The 14,119-nt window shown below is 41.0% G+C and overlaps 1 pseudogene; it reads left to right on the top strand.

Moving 5' to 3' along the window:
- The first annotated feature begins 604 nt into the window (after positions 1-604).
- On the top strand, positions 605-928 carry LOC110543237 (U6 snRNA-associated Sm-like protein LSm2; annotated as a pseudogene).
- The last annotated feature ends 13,191 nt before the right edge of the window (positions 929-14,119 follow it).

Genomic DNA, 14,119 nt, shown 5'->3' with positions numbered 1-14,119 from the left:
CCCCTTAGACAAGTAGTTTCTCCCAGCTTTCAACACATGCTTGTTTTAAGATATTTGATCCCATTGTGAACCCCAAGATTGTGAACTGAAAAAAACAAACAAACTGTTTCTTGTTTAGTGTGGTTCAGCCCAATATACACCTTTAATCCAAGAACGTTCTGTCTATTGTAAACCGGTGATTAAGGTGTGGTTCAGCCCTAGCACACAGACCTAATCCTAGAGCTTTCTGTACACAGGATTTAATAAAGTTAACCCTAGGTCAAGAGGTGGAGCAAGAAACCAGCTGACAGGGATTAATAGAAAGGAAAGCTTTGAGAGAATAGTATTTAAGACAACGTGGAGAAGATATAGAGGATTTAGCTCTCTAGCTATTGGGCTTTTAGCTGTTGGCTTTTTCCTTGTGGGCTGTTGGGTGACCTAGCAGTCCTTTTCCTCCTGGAATGTCACCTGAGCTAGCAAGATTTTAGCTTTGGGATTTTGGCCTTTTCCTTTTGGGACAGGAGCTGAGTAGGAAAATCAACTGGGTGCTTTCTCTGCCTCTCTACCTCTTGGCCTCTGGCCCACAGCACCTGTCCTTTTTCTTACCAGTAGGGCCTGCAGCATTATGTGTTTCTACTCTTTTTTTCGTGTCCATTGTCGACAAAGATATAGTCATGGATATACTCAACAATGACTTTAGCATCTGTGGAACCCTCCATTTTGTGTGTCATACCTAAATATCAAACTAACTGACATCACTGTCATCCTGAGAAACATTGTTATATGTTATCACTGAAAACCTGTTTCATCCCAGGTGCAGGGATCTGCTCGCTGCAGAGGCTAGTAGACCAGTAAGAAAGCCCTTCAGCACAAAGAATGGTGCCCTACCTTTCCCACTGGTGACCTATAACTGCTGGCCCAGCCAAGGACACCCCTGCCCAATAACTGAGGTGCATTTTATTTTGCTGTTAATGATAATTTGTTTTCCCTTTTTAACTGAATGTATAAGAGTAATAATAGGAGCTGCTGCTTTCTGTTGGGAAAGGAATATTAAAAAGTTGGGGGGTACCTGTTAACAACTGCATATCTCCCTCCTTCCCTGGGGATAGTGGGAGTTTCCTGAGTAGTATGTGATACTTTTGGGGGATGGGAAAGGTAAAGGTTTCTTCTCTTGGGAGAGGACTGTGAGACAACGTCTCTCTATAGTCCTGACTGTCCTGAAACTCACTATATACAACAGGCTGGCCTCAAACTAATAGAGATCTATCTCTTAAGTATCAGAATTAAAGGCATGGGTGGTGTAAGTATTTAGAAACCTGCTTCTGGGTTGCCTAGGAACCTATGATGTCATCATGTTTCGATTGGCCAGGTAGCCACACCTGGAAGGCATGTTTACCTTAGTCCCTAAAGGGAACAACCTGACACTTGCTCTCTCTCTTGCTCCTCTTCTCTTGCCTTCTCTTGGCCTCTCTTGGTGCCCTGCCCTCTCCCCGTTCTCTGTCGGAGCATCCCATCTCTCCCCCATCATGTCCTGCTCTCCCTTCTCTCTCTCTCTCTCTCTTCATCTCCATATAAACCTCTTTCATATAAAGTCTGTTGTGCACCTAATCGTCATTGTTTAATTGTCCCCAACAGGTGGACCACCACTCCCAGCAGTAATGGTTCTTAAAGTAGTGTTAGAGAGGTGAGCATCAAGTAAAGGGTATAAGGTCTGTTTTCTCTCTCTCTCTCTCTCTCTCTCTCTCTCTCTCTTTCTTTCTCTCTCTCTCTCTTTCTTTTTCTCTCTCTCTCTCTCTCTCCTCTATCCTTTATCCCTTTGTTTTTCCCTTCTTTCTTTTTTCCTCCTTGAAAGATCTGTAGCCAGACTGGCCTCAATGTCCAGCTCTTGAGGGATGGAAGGCATGCACCACCATGCCAATCAATTTCCTTTTGAGGTAATGAGAACATACAGAGGCAAAGGCATGTGCCTTTGTGACCATGATGTGACCATGATGTTAATAGTGAACATACTTTTTATTTTTTTGATCTTTTTAAATTTTTATTTATTTTTTAATTAATTACACTTTATTCACTTTGTATCCCCCCATAAACCCCTCCCTCCTCCCCTCCTAGCCCCTCCCCCCTCCCCCTTCTTCATCCATGCCCCTCCCCAAGTCCACTGATAAGGGAGGTCCCCCTCTCCTTCCTTCTGATCTTAGTCTATCAGATCTCATCAGGAATGGCTGCATTGTCATTTTCTGTGGCCTGGTAAGGCTGCTCCCCCCTCAGGGGAAGATTATCAAAGAGCAGGCCAATCAATTTATGTCAGAGGCAGCCCCTCTTCCCATTACTATGGAACCCACTTGGACACTGAACTGCCATGGGCTACATCTGTTCCTGTTTTTTCCTTCTTTCTTTCTTTCTTTCTTTCTTTCTTTCTTTCATTTATTTTTATTAGTTATATTTTATTAACTCTGTATCCCAGCTGTATCCTGCTCCCTCATTCCCCCCTAAACCGTCCCTCCCTCCCTCCCTCACCATACGGTTTAAAAAGAGAAAAAAAAATGTCACTGTGTATTGGCCTTGATGTCATACCTGGGCTCAGCAATTAAAGCAATGAGGATCAGCAATGACACTCCTGGAGAACTGAGTAGTCTGAAGTTGGTATGATTTTTTTTCCTCTTGGGGAGCTTAAGCACAGAAACCTACCATCAATTTGAGAGTGCTCTGGAAACTGGGGTAAGACAGGATACTCTTGCAATCGTCCTATGCTACTCCTGTTCCCAGAAAATATATCAGTTTATTTTTCACCAAACTTTTGTTGAATTTTAGTTTTCAATAAAACTCTTTGTTTGGGGTTGTATGAATACATAAACAAATGGGTTCTCTAAACTCCCTATCTGGCATTTAAGTAAATGGGCACATAACTAACCTCCATAGTACCCAAGAACTAGACCTCAGATTTTATGAATAAGGTCAGATGAAAATTACCCTCCAAATAAAAAGCCAGCATAATAAAACAAAAGAACTTAGCCATATGGAAGAGATGCCTAACTAACGGTTTCTAACCATGCTGTGCATTGAGATACTTAGAAGCCATTTAGGGTTCCATGAGAAAAAAGGCCAGCCTGTAGATGGAGACACTGTACTCCTGAAGCAGACTCTGCTTTTTGCAAATGGTTGGCACCACTGGGAGACTTTTTCAATGAGAATTAGTTTAAATGGGCTTTCTACAACCCTGCCTTTTGCTTCTGGCCTACTAAGGACTTCTTGTATTCTGGTTTATCCTGTACTGTCTTTTGGCCCTGCTATCTAATTTTAACCACATTCCCAGCAACTCTTCTGCTTCTTTTTTTTTTTTCTTACCAATGTTTATTTAATGAGCTCATGAGAAAACACAAATATGGAAAGTAATACAAACATAAAGTCAGATAGGCCAGTGACTCTAGCTGTATGAAAAGGAAAGATCATGATAAACCTATCTGAACTAAAGAAAGTCTTAATTATCATCTGTTCATAATTTATTATTTGACATGATCATTTTCCCAAAACTTGCAACCCTTATTACCTATAAATTCTATCACCAAACCATCTAGTTCATAAATGCTGTAGATTACTCCTACCCGTATTTACACCATAATCTCCAGCTCCACATATGTGTTCTATGCAAGTTGTGAAGTGGAAATAGTCCATTAACATTTGAAATATTGCAAAACTAAAAATAATACCAATCAAAATGTAATCACATCATGTGTTTTTTTTTGTTGTTGTTGTTTGTTTTTTGTTGTTTTTTTTTTTTTTTTTTCAATGCAGTTTATTCAGGAACCTTGAACAATCATCTGACCCTGGGGAAAGCCAGCCCACAGCTTAAATAGCCTCTGGGTAGCCAACCCCAGCATGCCATGTGGGGCAATGCAGATAGGTCCACATACATGGAAGCAAGCCAGATCCTCGGCCTTAGCCAAATGTGGAGCTGTTCGTGACAGAGAGCACTCACCATCAGGAAGGTAGAAGGCAGAAACCAGCTCCCTCTTTAAGGCGCGGCATTGCGCAGCTCTCTACAGTTCCCCCTTTTTGTTTTAGACACATCAGGCAAGAGTAGAGGTCTGATCTCTGATATTAGAAATAAATTGGGACTTTGTACTGATGTTCATTTAGGTGTCATCCACCCAAATAGCATCAAACCCGTCTGATACCTTTTTCTCAGAGGCGGGACCTGGGGCATCAACCCGCATGCAATCAGACATGCTCTTCTCTGGGTCCAAAGCGGCTGACCCTGAGTGCAGTGCTTAGCCTCACATCCTGAGCATAACATTTTAGCTTTTTATGGTAGCCAACCATGCTTGGGGAGACTGTCCTGCTTCAATGGCTGTAAAGGCCTGAATGGTCATGGCTGCATTACGCTGTTGTGAGACTCTAATCTTGCATATATAACACAGGCAAACCAAGGAGACCAACACCAGAAGGCCTGCTAACGCTCCCATGCCCGCCCATTCCTTCAGATGATTCATGGCTGCAGCAATCCATGATGATAATCCTGTGGCTAGTCCTGCGTCCACTCTGGTAGAATTTACTGTAACAATGGCCACTCTCAGCTGCTCCATCGTAGTATCGAATTCTCCAGTCCAATTACCTAAAATATAGCTAGACAATTGTTTAGACAGATTTGCAGCACAGGGAAAATTCTCATGTTGTATGCTAGTGACTCAAAGTCCAGCATATTTTCATTGACAGCCAAGTTGAGCGATTTGCCATAGGGTATCAATTTGCTCCTGCACAAGGTCAATCCTCTGATTGAACACCATCAAGCTTCCTTTTAGTTGAGCATTAATTCCTTTTTGTACAACTAAGGCATGAGCTACATTGGCTAAATGATTATTCAGGGTCTGAGCAGTCTGCCCAGTATGACTCATGGCTAATGTCGCGGTGGTAGCTCCAACAGCCGCCAATGAGATGGCAGTAACAATGGTGGCTATAGTTCCAAGATCCCTTTTCTGTCTGAAGAGAGTCATAGTGTGAGGGCATCAACGGGCACAGGCACCCAGCGAGGCATGCGAGTAACCAGGGCATACCTAAATTTACTAGCATTCCAGCATTGGGCAAAAAAGCAAGTATCATTACCACAATTACTTGGCTCTATCTGGCTAATAATGAATAAAAATGGGGGATATAAACAAACAGGTGTGGGCTTATAGGAAATATTATGAGGAGCCTTAACCCCCTCGTTGGAACATCCTGCATCAGTTCTAGAACTAGCAGTGGTGGTGTCCGAGGTCTGAGTAGGTTCAGGAGACCATTGCCCCCAGGGGCGAGACGTCCTCCCCCTGGGGGGGAGCAGCCTTACCAGGCCATAGTAGAGGACAATGCAGCCACTTTTGATGTGAACTGATGGACTAAGATCAGAAAGGAGAGGAGAACCTCCCCTATCAGTGGACTTGGGGAGTGGCAGGCAAGCAGAGGGAGGAGGGAGGGTGGGATTGGGAGGGGAGGAGGGAGGGGCTTATGGGGGATGCAGAATGAATAAAGTGTAATTGATGAAAAATTTAAAAAAAAAAAGGGAAAAAATAATTTAAGAACCTTAAATGACTTTGAAAAGTGGAGGAAAACATGGAGTTAGTCAATTGGCATGGGCACGACTCTTCTGCTTCTTGAAGTAAGATTTGTCAGCTTACACAGATTTCTGCAGCCTCCCATTCCCTAACTGAAAGTTCATATACTACTCCCAACTCCTCCAAGTATTCTTCTGTCCTTTGGTGTATGTGGTACAATGAAGACGTATTCCTGAAATAAGAGTCATCTACCCAATGATTTGATCTAAAATAAATCATATCTCTATAGCAAAATATGGAGTACAGAAAATAAACACTGCAGATCCACAGGCAGGGCCAGAGTGGTATTAATTTTACTTCTGGTCCATATGCCCTAGAAATGTAGGTAAACATGAGAATGGTACTGTCAGACAACCCTAGCTATTCTAACCATCTGACTCCTTGTAGTCTAATGCTTATCTCTGCCAACTAGTTGTTCCATTGTAGTCACTTTGCCTCTTAGGTCATTTTTTTTCCCAAGGGAAAGTAGTGTTGTTCAAGTTATGTTTTAAGTTAGCACTCTACCTCTAAGCTACACTTCCAGTCTGCTGTTCACCTGCTGTTCTGTTTCTTGCTATAATTTAATATTTCATCACTTGACCTTTAGTGATTCTGTAGTTCTTGAATCTTAGTCTCCGGATTCAATGCTAAGTAACTTCCTGGTCTTAGACTCTTTCAAACAAATCCCATCACCTGTGAGGCTCCACTGGAAAGAGTGGCCTACCTTTTTGAAGATTCTATCAAATGAAACTGACTGTCATTTCATGAGAAATGTATTTTACTACAATTAAGATGAAATGCCAATCTGAGAAAAAGGTATCGGACGGGTCTGTTGCTCTTTGGGTGGATGACACCTAAATGAACATTGGTACAAAGTCCCAATTTATTTCTAATATCAGAGATCAGACCTCTACTCTTGCCTGATGCATCTAAAACAAAAAGGGGGAACTGTAGAGAGCTGCGTAATGCTGCGCCTTAAAGATGGAGCTGGTTTCTGTCTTCGACCTTCCCGATGGTGAGTGCTCTCTGTCACAAACAACTCCATATTTGTCTAAGGCTGAGGATCTGGCTTGCTTCCTTCCGTGTATGTGGACCTATCTGCATTGTCCACGAGGCACACTGGGGTTGGCTACCCAGAGGCTATTTTAAGCTGTGGGCTGGCTTTCCCCAGGGTCAGATGATTGTTCAAGGTTCCTGAATAAACTGCATTGAGAAGAACAAAAAAAAAAAAAAAAAAAAAAAGATGAAATGCCAAGAAAGGTGAGCCCCAGAGTGATTACATGTCTTGATGTTAAGGGAAGTCAGAGCCCAAAAGTTATCACAGGAGAAGTACATGAGCCCTTAAAGGGTTATTATTCAGTTTGAAAATCCTTTTTCTAGTTATAAAAGTCATATATGTTTAACATTGGAAACTTTAGGGAACATGGAACAGCTTATATAGGAGAAAATGATAAAAAAAAAAAAAGAAAATTCTAAAAAGCTGAAGAAACCAGGAAGAATCTTGACAAGATATTCTTTCCTGAAGTCTTGTAATAAAGTTTTTAGACATTGGCTGCATTCAGTCACTCACACCTAGACATGAAATTCAATAACATGTCAAAGTGGGCTACATCTTGGCATTCAGGCAAACATTTAAGCTTTAGATTCCCACTTTTTCTTTCTTTTTACTTTTTTATTATTAATTACAGTTTATTCACTTTGTATTCCAATTGTAATACAATTGGTCCCCTCCCAATCTCACCCTGCCTCCCTCTTTTCAAGGACACTTTTAACTTTAACCTACCTTCACATTTTTGGTGAAAGGAACTTTTCTCTGGAAGAAAATACTGCTACATTTTATATTTTGAAAATGGTTAATACCAAAATCATCTAGATACACTGAGTACTGTGTGTGGTACATAAAGTACAGTAAACCATTTGGAATAAACAGACCATTTATTAGTCTAAACGCTGATCAAGAAGAAAAGAGTATTTTCTGTTACCTATCCATTATCCAATCATCCAGGATGATTGGTATTATAAAATTTGGGTAATTTAAACATAATTAACATAGTATGGATGATAACATTGAATTTCAAACTGTTCCAGCAATGGCAGGAAATGAAAAGTATATTAATTTATGGTAAAACACAGGCAAGTAAGACTTAGAATTCTGGGTCATTAACAGCTATTGTTAACTAGACCAAACCTTCCTGAATCATTTTCTGAATTTACAATTCTGTAACTTTTTCTCTGTCTTTGTTTGAATTTCAAACTATGTAAACTAAGTTGCTGATCTATAGGATTGCCTGCTGGGTATGTTTAACTTATCATAATAACTGGAGACTACACATGTGTAAACCAGGACCTTCATCACACCACAAGCAAAAGAAAAAAAAAGTTTCACTTCCTGTAGTCTATGTATACATGTTAGAAAGTTTACCATGTCTTACCCACAAAAAAATTGGCGACAGATTTGTTAGCAAAACGTGAGCTCATTTGAAGTAAAATGTGAGTGAGCTGTCATGAAACTGTTGTCTATACCACTGGTAAAGTGTTTCTTGCTACAGAAACAGTGCTGGGTTTTTTATTTTAATTTTATTTTTTATTAATTACAGCTTATTTACTTTGTATCCCGGCCGTTGCCCCCTCCCCATCCCCTCCCAATCCCACCATCGCTCCCTCTTCTCCTATGCTCCTCCTCCAGTTCAATTGTAAGGAAGCTCTTCCTCCCCTTCTGTCTGACCTTAGTCTATCGGGTCTCATAAGGACTGGCTTCTTTGTCTTCCTCTGTGGACTGTTAGGGCTGCTCCCCCTCAAGTGGAAGTGATCAAAGAGCCAGCCCATGAGTTCATGTCAGAGATGATCCCTGTTCCTATTATGGGGAACCCTCTTGTACACTGAGCTGCCATGGGCTACTTCTGTGTAGAGGTTCTAAGTTATCTCATGCATGGTCATTGTTTGGACTATCAGTCTCAGAAAGGACCTCTGTTCCCAGGTTTTTTGGTTCCGTTGCTCTCCTTGTGGAGCTCCTGTTCCCTCCAGGTCTTTCTATCTCCCCTTTCTTTCATAAGATTCCCTGAAATCTGCCCAAAGTTTGGCTATGAATCTCAGCATATGTTTTGATACCCTGCTGGGTAGAATTCTTCAGAGGCCCTCTGTAATAGGACCCTGTCCTATTCCCTGTTTTCTCCCTCTTCATATGTCTGATTCCTTTGCCTTTTTGAATGATGATTGAGCAACTTACCCAGGGTCCTCCTTCTTGATTACCTTCCTTAGGTGTACATATTTTAGTATGATTATCCTATATTTTATGTCTAACATCCACTTATAAGTGAGTATATAGCCTGTGTGTCTATCTCCTTCTGAAATACCTCACTCAGGATGATCTTTTCTAGATCCCACCATTTGCCTACAAATTTCATGATTTCCATTGTGTAAATGTACCACAATTTCTCTATCCATACTAGGTGAACCTTCAAGTTGCTTTTATACGATGTTTCAAATTTCTTCTTGAAGGCACTTAGTGCTATGAACTTTCCTCTTAGCAGTGCTTTCATTGTGTCCTATAAGTTTGGATATGTTGTGCATTCATTTTCATTGAATTTTTTTTTAGATTTATTTTCTTTGACGGATACATGGATTTCTTCCATTGTATCTTCCACACCTGAGATTCTTTCTTCCAAATCTCTTGTAGTCTGTTAGTTATGCTTTCCTCTGCAGTTTCTGTTTTCTTCCCTAAGTTCTTCCTCTCTATGATTTACTCTGTGTTTTATTTAATTTTTCCAATTCTATCTTCAGATCTTACCTGTTTTGTTTATTTCTTTCACCTGTCTGACTGCATTTTCCTGTTTTTCCTTCAATTCCTTCAGCTGTTTGTTTGAACATTCATCTGTTTCTTTTATTTCTTTCAGTGTTTTAATTATTTCCTTTCTAAAGGCCACAAACTATTTGGCATCTTCCTGTATTTCTTTACATTTTGCCATAATTTGTTTGTCTTTATCTTCCTGTATTTCTTTCTGGATGACCATAATTTTTGTCTTTATCTTCCTGTGTTCGTTTATGGATGGCCATAGTCTGTTTGTCTTCATCTTCTACATTCCTTTACGGATATCCATAATCTGTGTAACTTTGTCTTCCTCTAATTCTTTACATATTTTATTTGTTTCTTCTATTATATTCTTCGTAATCATAAAGTGAGGTCATCTTCTTAATTTTCATTTATGCTGGGGACTTGAGGGCTGCTTGCCCCAGGAGAACTGGGTTCTAGAGATGCCACATTGCTCTGTCTTTTGTTGGTTGAGCTTTTACGCTGGCCTCTACCAATAGGGCTATCTTAGGTGTTGGCTGTTAGTTTCTGGTGCTTCCTGTAATCCTGGAGTGGGGAGAATCCCCTTGGCAGGAAGATGATTTTTCCTGAAGGAGGCCTTCTCAGCTTTTTGGATAGGGTCACTGAATGGCTGGTGTTTCTCAGGAATTGCCACAGATCACCTCAGACATATAGACCTGAGTGTTAACTGTGGTCTTTGATAGTCAAGTAGGCTCTCTTCTTCCCCAGAGAAGTCCTGGAGACAAATGCCCTGCTGCTGAGTTTCTTCCTCTGAATTTAGTGAGCTGCTGCTGTTGTTCTTAGAGTCTTTTTTAGGCACAGACCTCTTGAAGAACCTGGGAGCCCCACAATTTGGTCAGTTTAGTTAAGGATAAATGTTTGCCCCTTGGAACAGTATCTGGGGGCTGATCTTGGTGATCCTAGGCTTCTGTAGGTCTGAAGTTGGAGCTCAGTGCCCTAGTACCCAAGTGGTAATCAGTGTTATATGAGCACAGCCCTCATGTGTGCAGCAGCAGGCTAAAGCCTGGAACCTGTGATGATCCAGAAACTTTTCCGGAGCTGGGTGCCCTGAGATAGGACCAGATGTTTCCCACACACACACCATGGGGTTTCTTCCCAACAGGGAGACCCAGTCTGTGATGTTTTGGGGTCCACAATTTCGCCTGGGGTTGCACAGAGAGAAAACAGGCACAGGTCAGTGGTGGCTCCAAGCTGGTAACTGGGCACCTTCAGGAAACCAGGAACCTTTTCAGAGAACTTTTCCTTGTGTGTGTGTGGAGGGGGGGGGATCAGCTGAGTGCTCTAAGCTTGGACCTACTGTTTCCCTTGCTGTGGAGTTTTCTCCTGACAGAGAAACTCAGTCTCTGGTGTCCTGAAGTACACAGTTCTGTCTATGACAAAGTCATGTGTGCAGCAATTCTCTGAGCTAGGGGCTATGTGCCCACCAGTCCTGGGACCTTTTCCAGGGATCGACTGGGTGACCTGTGTTTGGTGCTGTTTGCTTTCTCAAGACTGGAAATCACAGTCTCTGGTGTTTTGGTGTCCACAGTTCAGCATGAGAAGCTGATCAGAACATACAGGCATGTGGCTCTGGGCTGGCAACCGAGTGCCTGCTGGGACCTGGGAACTTTTCTGGGTTGTAGCTGGGTGACCTGAGAATGGACTCTATTGATTCCCACACCTTGGGGGTTCCTCTCACCTGGGAAACACAATTCCTGGTGTTTTAGGACCCAGAGTTCAGTCTCTTGGTTGCTGTGCTGACACTGCTGTCCTGTTCCTCAGACACTGTGTCCTCCCAGCACCACCATGTTGGATCTCCTAGATTCTCACCTTTAACCTCATTTTTTTCCCTCAAGTTTTAGCCCATACATATTGCTGCATTAGAACTACCTCAAGCAACTCTGAAAATGAAAATTTCTGGGACTGCTTGTGAAAGGGTCAGACTAACTTTGTAAAGGGTCAGACTAACTTTGTAACCTATATGTCTTCTAAAGCTTATAGTTTTGAGTTTTGGGTCCAGGTTAAGCTAAAGCCTCTTAGTACCTTTCCAGAGAACGGAGGAATGTGACTATATATATATATATAAAGAGAGCAAGCAATGACCTTCACTCAGCAAAAAGAACGACCAAACCCTTGACTTCGAGATAGTGTTTCTTAGCAACCAACCCAGACAGCCTCAATCCTTCTTCTGAGTAGCTCCTATCACTAGCCAAAAGCCGTCAGCCTCAATCCTTCTTCTGAGTAGCTCCTATCACTAGCCAAAAGCCCTCAGCCCTGATCTTCAAGGATGAGCTAACTACCACCACATTTAATTGCAGCTGCATCCACACTTGGCAGGACTGTCCAAGCTTGAGCACCTAAGACTAACGAATTATCTTACTTTATATCTTCCTCATCCAATCCTAAATTGCCAAGACTGCAACTTCAAAATTCCCGTGCTTTGTCTTTTAAAAACCCAAGGCCTTTGTCTCCCAGTGCCACTCTTTGCTGACTGGCAGGGGTGACCCCATTGTGCAATGGTTAAAATAAACCTCTTGCAATTTTGCAAAGATGAGATCTGGTCTCCTGAGTTCTCTTCATTGCTTCTGAAAATTAGGCTCATGCTGGGCCTAACACCTGAAGATCTCATCGGATGAAAATCTTTGGGTATATGACTAACAGTCTGCAGCTGAATATACTGCTTGGGTGATTCCTATGCACATGGGAGTTTGAGAACCACTGGAAGAAAGTTACTGTGGATAGTGAAAATAGATGATGTGAATGTAGCTATCTTAAAGCCTGTCTGAATAAATCTGAATATTTGTGGGTAGGTAGTGGGAATGAACATTGGTACACGACTCTAGAAAATGTAGGATCTGGCTATTGAGGTGTCTCAGCAGGTAAAGGCAACTGCCACCAAGCCTGATGGCCTGAGTTTGATAGTTGAGACTTGGGACTCATATGATAGAAAGAGAGACAGGAGAGAACCAACTCCCAGAGATAGTTCTCTGACCTGTATGTGTGTGCTATGGTACACAAACAAACACACACATACACAGGAGGCAGGCACACACACCCACACTCCAATTTAAATAAAAATATAACTTTTTTCTAAATATTAAGGCTGACAGTTCATTAAAAAAATTCAACATAAAATTACCATATGATCATCTAATACTGTTTCTGGGTATATACACAAAAGAACTAAAATCAAAGTTCTGAAGAGGTATTTGTACAACCATGTTCATAGTAGCATTATTTACAATATCCATAAGGGGCAAACAACCCTAGGCTGGTGAGATGGCTCAGAGGATAGAGACACTTGCTGCACAAACCAAAGGACCTGGTTTTCATGCCTGGATCTCACAGGCAAAAGACAGAAGTGTCTCTCTAAAGTTGTTACAATTTAGAGAATAGCAGGTTCAGAAAAGGAGCTGACATGGACTCACTTTTCAAAATAAATTTTATTAGGAGAGAGAGTTTTGGACTACTGTTGTCTCAAGGGTCTTTGAAATGGAAGAATAATTAGGAGACATATTCTGTCATGCCAGAGACAACATAGTGGAGACCTAAATGCTCAGAAAGCCTCCTAACAGAAAAAGGCACCAAAAGCCTAGTCCTGAAATCCTGACATTCCTGACAGCTGTCTCAACTCCCTCACTGGAAGTAACTAGCCACCTTAAGACAGCCATACTAGAGATTAGAGAGTGTAGAGGGGTAAAGAGGATATAGGCTGTCCAACAGCTAATCAAGGTACAATGATATAAGAGTAAGAAATTTATTCTGTTATAGTATTACATAGGGTGGTAATATAGGTACCAAACATATACTGTACATTTTAAAAACACTGTAAAAAATAAAACCAAAGAATTCTGAATGCTTTCTCATGAAGAAATGATATCTTTGAGGAGATAGATACATTTAACTTCATTTAAGTATGACACAATATTTACAAGTTGCAATATAAAATGACACAGTTCTATACAGAAGTAATGATTTTTCTGTATCAACTAAAAATGAATATTAATTAAAAACTTAATACTTGCCTACCGTCAGAAGAATGCAAGTGTTACACAAGGTGATAAACTCTCCCTCCCCAGTGTGGCAGGTAAGTATATACAAAGTGTTGAAGCAGCCATTCTCAATCTGTGAGTCACAACCCCTTTGGTTTCCTATTATTCTTTCACAGGGGTTGCATATCAGATATCCTGCACAAAAGATATTTATAGTATACTTCATAGCAGTAACAAAATTACAGTTATGAAGTAGTAATAAAAATAATTTTATGATTGGGGTCACCACACCACGAGGAACTGTATTAAAGGATCACAGCATTAGGAAGATTGAGAATCACTGTTGAAGAAACCTTACAATGATCAAGTTTCTGTTTGTCAACATTTTGAGTTAAAATTACCACAGTAAAAACTTTTTTTGTACAAGGTAACGAGGTTTTAAGTGAGATCAGCCAGAAGCCAGATGATCCAATCACTTGCTCTCTGGTTTCTAAAACATATTATTCAATGAGAAAACACTAATAATGATATAAATATTTGCATAATTTTGAAAACTTTACTCAAGTTCTCTTTTGATAAAACAAGTACAAACTCTGAGAGGTTATTTGTTTCCTCTCAAATTAGAAAAAATTAAAAGTGTGGAACCTTTAAGGTGGTTCAGCAGGTGGGAGTACTTGCTCCCAATTCACAATACATTGTGTCTACATGGTGGGAGAGAACTGACCACTGGAGACTATCTTCTAACCTACGCGTGTGTGTGAACATGCATTCAC

Source organism: Meriones unguiculatus, chromosome X, assembly GCF_030254825.1.
Source record: "Meriones unguiculatus strain TT.TT164.6M chromosome X, Bangor_MerUng_6.1, whole genome shotgun sequence".
Classification (NCBI taxonomy): domain Eukaryota; kingdom Metazoa; phylum Chordata; class Mammalia; order Rodentia; family Muridae; genus Meriones; species Meriones unguiculatus.
This window is presented reverse-complemented; position numbering and strand designations above follow the sequence as displayed.